Source organism: Diadema setosum, chromosome 6 (assembly GCF_964275005.1).
Source record: "Diadema setosum chromosome 6, eeDiaSeto1, whole genome shotgun sequence".
Classification (NCBI taxonomy): domain Eukaryota; kingdom Metazoa; phylum Echinodermata; class Echinoidea; order Diadematoida; family Diadematidae; genus Diadema; species Diadema setosum.
Genome location: NC_092690.1, coordinates 4,585,728 through 4,593,544, shown reverse-complemented (window position 1 = coordinate 4,593,544; position 7,817 = coordinate 4,585,728). Strand labels below are relative to the sequence as shown.

The 7,817-nt window shown below is 36.7% G+C and overlaps 1 long non-coding RNA gene across 1 annotated transcript; it reads left to right on the top strand.

The window, feature by feature from the left end:
* Positions 1 to 3,546: 3,546 nt before the first annotated feature.
* LOC140229875 (uncharacterized) lies at positions 3,547 to 5,643 on the top strand. Its single transcript, XR_011901329.1, has 3 exons — positions 3,547 to 3,581; positions 4,710 to 4,776; positions 5,595 to 5,643. It is a non-coding gene; the product is annotated as an uncharacterized lncRNA (long non-coding RNA).
* The last annotated feature ends 2,174 nt before the right edge of the window (positions 5,644 to 7,817 follow it).

The window sequence follows — 7,817 nt, the reverse complement described above, 5'->3', positions numbered from 1 at the left end:
AACAGCAAAGTTAAAGATATTTGTTTTGGTATGAAACTTGTTATCACCATAGAGAATTGCACATTAGTCCTTTTTGTTTCTAAATGCTAAGTTTGATAGCAAAGACTTACCCTCAACAGTAACCTGTGCTGGCTGCACAGGATTTGATGTACCTGTCGCTGTACAAAGATAACTTCCTTCCTCTGCAACTTGTGTCCCTGTAATTCTCAATGTGGATAAGGTTGCATCCACTGATACAGTAAAGTCATCATATTTTATAACACTAGTTAGCTTGGCAGTTCCACCAAAAATGGGGACATTAGGGGTCACTGAGGTATCAATCCAAGTGAAAACTGACGATGCCAGTCCAGTCACTGAACATGTCATCACTGCATCCTCTCCAGCTTGCACAGGCACTTGATCTGGTGGTCCATTCAGGGTCTGACAATATGCAGCCATCACTAACTGCAAGCAACGGGGAAGAATAATAAATGTAATAGGTATAATGTTTATATCATATGACGCTCTCATGTGTATGCTAGTGGTAGCTGAACAGAAGCAGAGTAGATATTTTGTGTAAAAATATGACATTACATATACATGTTTCTCTTCTTTTTTCTTCAAATTGAATCGTACTACTCAGGCGCGCCGGAAGCAGTTTTGGATTTGGGGGGGGGGGGGGGCAAACATTGGAGGGGGCTCAAGATTAGACCATGCATATGTTACACAATACACACACACACACGGACACACACATCTATTATGTATATATATATATATATATATATATATATATATATGTGTGTGTGTGTGTGTGTGTGTGTAAAGTGGCGTACGGTGGGTCGAAACATGGGGGGAACCATAAAGTAATTTTGACGGTCTGTATGCTTGTGCGTGTTGGCGTAAGTAATAATGGGACTACAATACATTACGGAATGTGATACATTCAACAACGCAGTCATTGAGGAACATTGTAAGTTTCCTTACATGGATTATGGAATGACGGTGTGAAACGATCGACAAATTATATACTGTCAGCAACATAAAGTGAATGGCATAACAATAAAATGCGAGCGAGCGAAGCGAGGGAGCTTGAAAATCTTGATATTCTACAGTTCCAAAACTGGAGTTTTAATTGTAGCTATGTATTTCGCTTTGGAAATAAATGGGGGCGCATCGGGCGCAACTGCTGGCAATTATTGGCAGCAACATTAAGAGAATATCATAACGATTCAATGCAAGCTAGCGAAGCGAGCAAGCTTGAAAATTTTGATATTCTACAGTCCCAAAACTGGGATTTGTAGCTATATCTTTCACTTTGGAAATTAATGGGGCGGCGCATCGGGCGCAACGGCTGGCAATTACTGGCAGCAACATTAGGAGAATGGCATAACGATTCAATGCGAGCGAGCAAAGCGAGCGAGCTTGAAAATGTTGACATGTTACAGTCCAAAAACTCCCGTTTGTAGCTATATCTTTCGCTTTGGAAATTAAGGGGGGCATCGGGCGCAACTGCTGGCAATTACTGGCAGCAACGTTAGGAGAGTGGCATAATGACTGAATGCGAGCGAGCGAAGCGAGTGAGCTTGAAAATCTTGACATGTTACAGTCCCCAAACTCCCGTTTGTACCTATATCTTTCGCTTTGGAAATTAAGGGGAGGGGGGGGGGGGCATCGGGCGCAACTGCTGGCAATTACTGGCAGCAACGTTCGGAGAGTGGCATAACGATTCAATGCGAGCGAGCGTGCGAAGCGAGCGAGCTTGAACATTTTGACATTTTACAGTCCCCAAACTCCCGTTTGTAGCTATATTTATCTTTCACTTTGGAAATTAAGGGGTGGGGGCATCGGGCGCAACTACTGGCAATTACTTTCAGCGACATTAGGAGAATGGCATAACGATTCCATGCGAGCGAGCGAAGCGAGCGAGCTTGAAAATGTTGACATTCTATCTAGAGTCCAACAACTGCCGTCGTAGCTATATTTTTCGCTTTAGAAATTAAGGGGTAGGCGCACCGGGCTCAACTGCTGGCTGCGAGCGAGCGAAGCGAGCGAGCTTGAAAATTTTGACATGTTACAGTCAAAAAGCTGCCGTTTGTAGCCATATTTTTCCCCTTTTATTCATATATATACATATTTATTTTATTTTCTTTGCTTATTCATTTATTTTTATTATTATTATTACTATTATAGGTTTTCCCGGCCAATTTCGCACTTTTTTCAGTCCAGTTCCTAATTGCTGCATTCAATTTAGCACAATTTAGCCTAGATGGCATGTTCGGTATTTCAATTTTATAATCTTTTCATTCAAATTCATTTTGGAGCATTCAAATTACCTTTAACATCATTCGAATCAGCACTTTTTCTGTTCAAATTCGTAAGACAAGCACCATTTCGCAAATCGTTCATTCAATTTAGCATGATATAGTCACGTGATCACGTATACGCTGCGCTCGTTCATTCGGATTCATTCTTGGGCATCCAATTTCGCATTTACTGCAGTCAATTTAGCAGACACGTTTATGTTTTGATTTTCCTTTCTTTATTTTCATTCATCATAAATTGTTTGCCAGCATCTTGACATTTCATATTTTCGTATTGATTCTTTATTCTGATATCATCTTTGCAATAGTACTTTCAAAATATGTGTATGTGTTTATAATGTTCGATAGCATTATTTCATCCACAGATACATTAATCTTAAGTTTGTTTTGACATTGATTGGGAGAAGGAGGTTTCAATTTATATCGTGATTATTTCCTTCATCTGCATGTTTCTTTATTTTCATTTGGTGGGTGCTACATTGCGTTAATCATCATTAGAAATAAAGTTCTCGGCCGTGATAAGGCAAAGGAACGTAACTCAAAATTTGGGCATTTTGAGTTATGAGCATATGGCTCCTAAATAAAATGTGCTCTTTTTAATGGTGAATGTCTCAATTCTCAAATGTTTACCATTTCAGAGGTAAAAAGCGTATCTCACACACCTTTTTCACAACGTTGCCGTTTCCAGCTAGGCAAAACAACGTAAGCTGAGATACGTATAAAAATGACAAAGAAAGCATATTCGCTGTTACGGCAAATGAACGTATCTTTACATACACTGTTTTTTCATGGTAGTTTCTCAAGAAAAAAGAAGGAAATTGCGACGCCAAAAGAACGTATGTCATCATACAGCGCTTTGCTGTATAAAATCAGGGCCATGCGCGCTGCAGTCAGCACGGCAAAAGAACGTATGTCATCATACAGCGCTTTGCTGTATAAAATCAGGGCCATGCGCGCTGCAGTCAGCACGGCAAAACAACGTATCAACATCGTGGCCATCACAACACACGCTACACTGCATAACTCTATGTGCAAGCCCTACGGCTACGTGCTGCAGATCCATTTCAGCCGCGGCAGTGAGTGTAGTGCCGCCGCTGATGCCGGGCCGCTTGCGACAACAGCTGCAGCAGTGCTGCAGCCGAGTACTGGTTGACTGGCAGGCAAGCTTTGCTGCAGTGTGAACCATGAAGTCATGCCAGTTGTTCTGTTTTGCAGTCATGGAATGGATATTCTCCTGACCAGTAAATGCTACCACAAAGAAAATCAGCGGTAACACCGGTAAGTTTTATTTTGTTTTTGTCAGGTGTAAGTTTGATCCAGCCCGACCAGACGCCGTGCGAAGTACGGCGATTGGGCTGTACAGAGTGGACGACAGTACGCTATGCTAGTAGGGTCCAGTACTTTCAATTATAGTTTTCACTAAGATTTAAGAAAACGATGAGTAAAAAAAAAATAAACAAAAACACAGCAAGCTACGAAAATAAGGAGCAAAAATAGATCTATGAGTATGACAGCCTTTCCTGTCGGTGGGCTTGGCAAAACGTGGCTCATTGGTGTGGTTGTGGTTCTACTATTAAAGGACTATGTAAATGTAGGATACTTGTACTACTACTAGTGGTCTAGTAGATCAAGTAGTGACTCTCAAAAGAAATTTACCTATGCGCAAAGGAAGTGGACCCCAATATACTGTTATGATGATCGACATCATTCGACTTGAGGTCTTCTACCTCAAATTCAGTTTTGTAAAGTAACAGCTTTATAGTAAACAGTAGACTCGACTACAAGCTAATGACAATAAAGCTTGATACTGATGAATTCCATTTAGTCTTTAGTGGCTACATGAACTGATGGCAGACGATATGTTCTAATAATGACATTAACATCATTACTTTGGCAAGAAAAGTAGGGATAAAATGTAATGTTTGGTCTACATCTTTGGTTAAACATAAGTAGTCTTAGATCTTGTTTGTTCTTGAAAGGATGAAGAATGTGATTGTGGTGTTTTCATACATACAGGAATTTACTCACTTAAAAATAGCCTAAAAAATAAGGTAATATTTAATGGTACTCTTTACCTGCTAACTATGGAGGCCTGATTTATTTTCTTTTTAATTCCTTGTGCAATTTTAATCAGCTGTACATATTCTTTAAAACATTATTTTTTTTTTTCATTTCGATACGATATAATGCATTGTTGCCATGGTAGATCCTATACATGCTATTAAATACGTTCCACCCCTCCCCCATAAAAATGTTGAGGGCAAAAGCTTATGGAATTCAAATATTTATTCTAAAGTTAGGTTGTTTTAAATAATATGTATAGTTCAAATATTCAGACCCAATCGTCTACTTTAGGTGATATTAACATCCGTGTTGATATACATATTTGCTTGTCTCTCTTTTCAGTGTCCACACCAACCGCCAGCCAAGACCAGCACAGAAAAGGAATGCAGTGTATCAAGTACAATGAAAGGTACACGTTGAATAATCACCTATTAATTCATACAAAAAAAAAAGTATTAGGAGAAGGGGGCAGAAATGAATCCCACCTTTGTCATTATCACTAGCGACACATGCCGGCATTTGGAAAAAAAAAATAAAATAAAAGAAGGCAGAATCCATGATGATGACTCTCTGATAATTTGAGAATACCACATTTCACAGTTCATTCCTTAGCGATAAAAAATGATATTAAATGAAAACTGATGAAATGGTAACCATATTCTGTCTCAAAACAAACACAAAGCCTTGTGCATCCTCAAGGGGTATTTGTATGATGTTGAATAATAGATATTGTGAGTGTATTTCATTATTTGAAGAGTTTGTTTGCAAAATACGATAAGTCCATATTTCCCAAATGGAGATATTTGCGATTAAGGGTCAAGAAAAATAAAGAGAATAATAAGAAATTGTTTGCTTCTTTTGACCACAACTTCAAAAATGTTCCATTTTATGGACTGACCAGTATATAATTAAAAAGATATCATATTGTACTTTATGAGAGAGACTGTACTTCAAAATCTTCAAAAACGGACTTATCGGTTTTGCGAACAAACTCTTCATAAATACTCATTCTCATATTCTTTGCTTTTTTTAGGAGGGGGGGGGGGGTCTGTGAGAGAGGATTTGTTACAAACAACCATGTCTAATGAAGAATTTAATCACATAACTAAAGCAGAATTGAAATTCACTAGCTTTCTTTTGTGGAAAATACAGAGTGCCTCATTTTATTTTGTGTTAATTATTCTCTTGCGTTTCTTTTTCATTTTCCTGCGGTGGTCTACCGAGCAGTTCGAAAGCAGAGAAAGGAGCAACTATACAAATTTCAGAACAGCTCTGCACGCCCGTCAGAATCTCATGAAGGATGGAGTGGATTGTGCACTAGATCAGTCAACTCTAAAAGAAAAATAATAACACTCGGATTGTTTATATAGGATCAAGTAAATCTTTCACAGTTAAATTAAGAACTCGCAAAACTCAACTGTGAAATGTTAATGATTATTCTTACGTTATTAAGGCACAAGAAAGATTTCTTTTTTTATATTGATATGAAACTAAAGATTCTATTTTAAAGAAAAAAATATGATGAGGGCTTATTGCCCTTTGAAATGATGATTATCAACTTTAGGTAAGACTATCACTTGTTCATATCAAATATTGTTGTAAATGCTTGCCCTCAAAATCAATATCATGTTGATTGAAACTTGTCAACATATTTCAGAAAACCAGGGAAATAGTAACCTTTATTTCCTGCATAATTTTGATTTATTTTGAGCCTAATCTCTCCGGGAGCTCTCAGACAACGCAGATGTATTGCAGCACAGCAAATCGCTGTTGTGATAAGACGTTTATTGAAATGTGTTTAAAGTGAATACTGTTGCAAATTCTCCCTTCGTTTCAGCTGCCTGATAATTGTTCTTTACCCAAGTATTTACTTCTTACTACACTTGATCTTCAACAACAGTAAGGATTAAAAATACATTGTGTGCTATTTATAATTTGTAATTTGTAGATGTTCTGATCTTCCAAGGTAAAAATTGATGCGAAGGTCTGATATGGTAATAGTATAACTAAGTATAACTAATCTCCAGAAAAAAAAAAAATATGTTCTGTTCTATTGAAATTGAAAATTTTGGTCCCATGGTTCTGTTCAACTGTGGTACGTAATAATAAAGGCTACTTTACTCGGGAAGTAAATTACATTTTTTTTTTCTATTTCTTTTACCATCATGATAATGTTTATAGTTACTGCTGATTTGCTTTCAATGTGATAAAAGCATAATGGCATATCAAACTCTATCTTAGATTGTAAGAAGAAAGCGTAGATACCTATTTCATATTTTTAAGACTTGCAAATAATCGAATGATTTCTGTAATGCTGTTGTCTTTGAGAAACAGATGTACACACATTTTTTCCCTATAAACCTTTAAGAAAATGTAAATCAGTCTCTGCATCTACGTTTCTGTCATGTCTACCTCAAAGTTATTCAACTGAGAGAATGTTTGCACCCCTGACAAGTCTGAGATGTGTATGTGTGTGTGTGTGTGTTTTGTACTTGCTTGGTTGTGTGTGTGCGTGTGTGTGTGTGTGTGGGGGGGGGGGTCAAGTTACACCTAAAAACATTAAAACCTGGATTCATACTTACCTGATAAATCATTGTTATTATTGTTGTTGTTCAAAGAATTGAGGCATTTTAACCTTACGGATACAATTCATGCAATCAACCAAACATCAACAACTTATACGATAAACAAAGTACTTAATATTATTATGTCTGTTCAAATCCTTTCATCTCAATGGAAATAATTAAATAAATCAAAGAAAAGATAGAAATTAAAACAGGAGTCTCAATATTAACACATGCGTGTGTGTGTCTTTGAAACGAAGTGTATGTGCAGATGTCTATACAATTCTTTTTTATACCCATTTTATTTTATTTTTTTTTTTGGCCAGTTCCCATACAGTCATAATAGTTGCCACTCATGCATTTTCATACTAAAAATTATACATATTTCAAGTTCATCTTAATTGTAGCACATGGCATAAGAAGTGTAATGAAATCCATTTTCAGACTTTACCCAAACTCGTACTTTAGTTGTCAATATTAATCCAAATCCATGCTTTTGTTAAAACAACATGAATGATAAACCACATATAATTATGCTCCCAATGAAAAAAATCTTACATCAAGAGATAAAAAACATACACTTAAAGATAATAAAAAAGAATGGACATCTCAATAAACTATAAACTGTGTATGCAAATGAAGTAAAACAAAAATATACGGTAATTGGTAGATAACAACTAATTACATTTTAGTACATACTCGGTAAGTTTTCAGAAAAAAATGAAAATGTTCAATTGTATCGATAATTTTGCAAGCTAACGTGTTTTACTATTCCTTATGTATATTTAAAAACACATAACGGGACTTTTATCATCCAGTTAACAAAATTGTCAAAGTAAATAAATCATAGAGATTGTTGCCATAGAGTTGGGATACGTCATCCTGC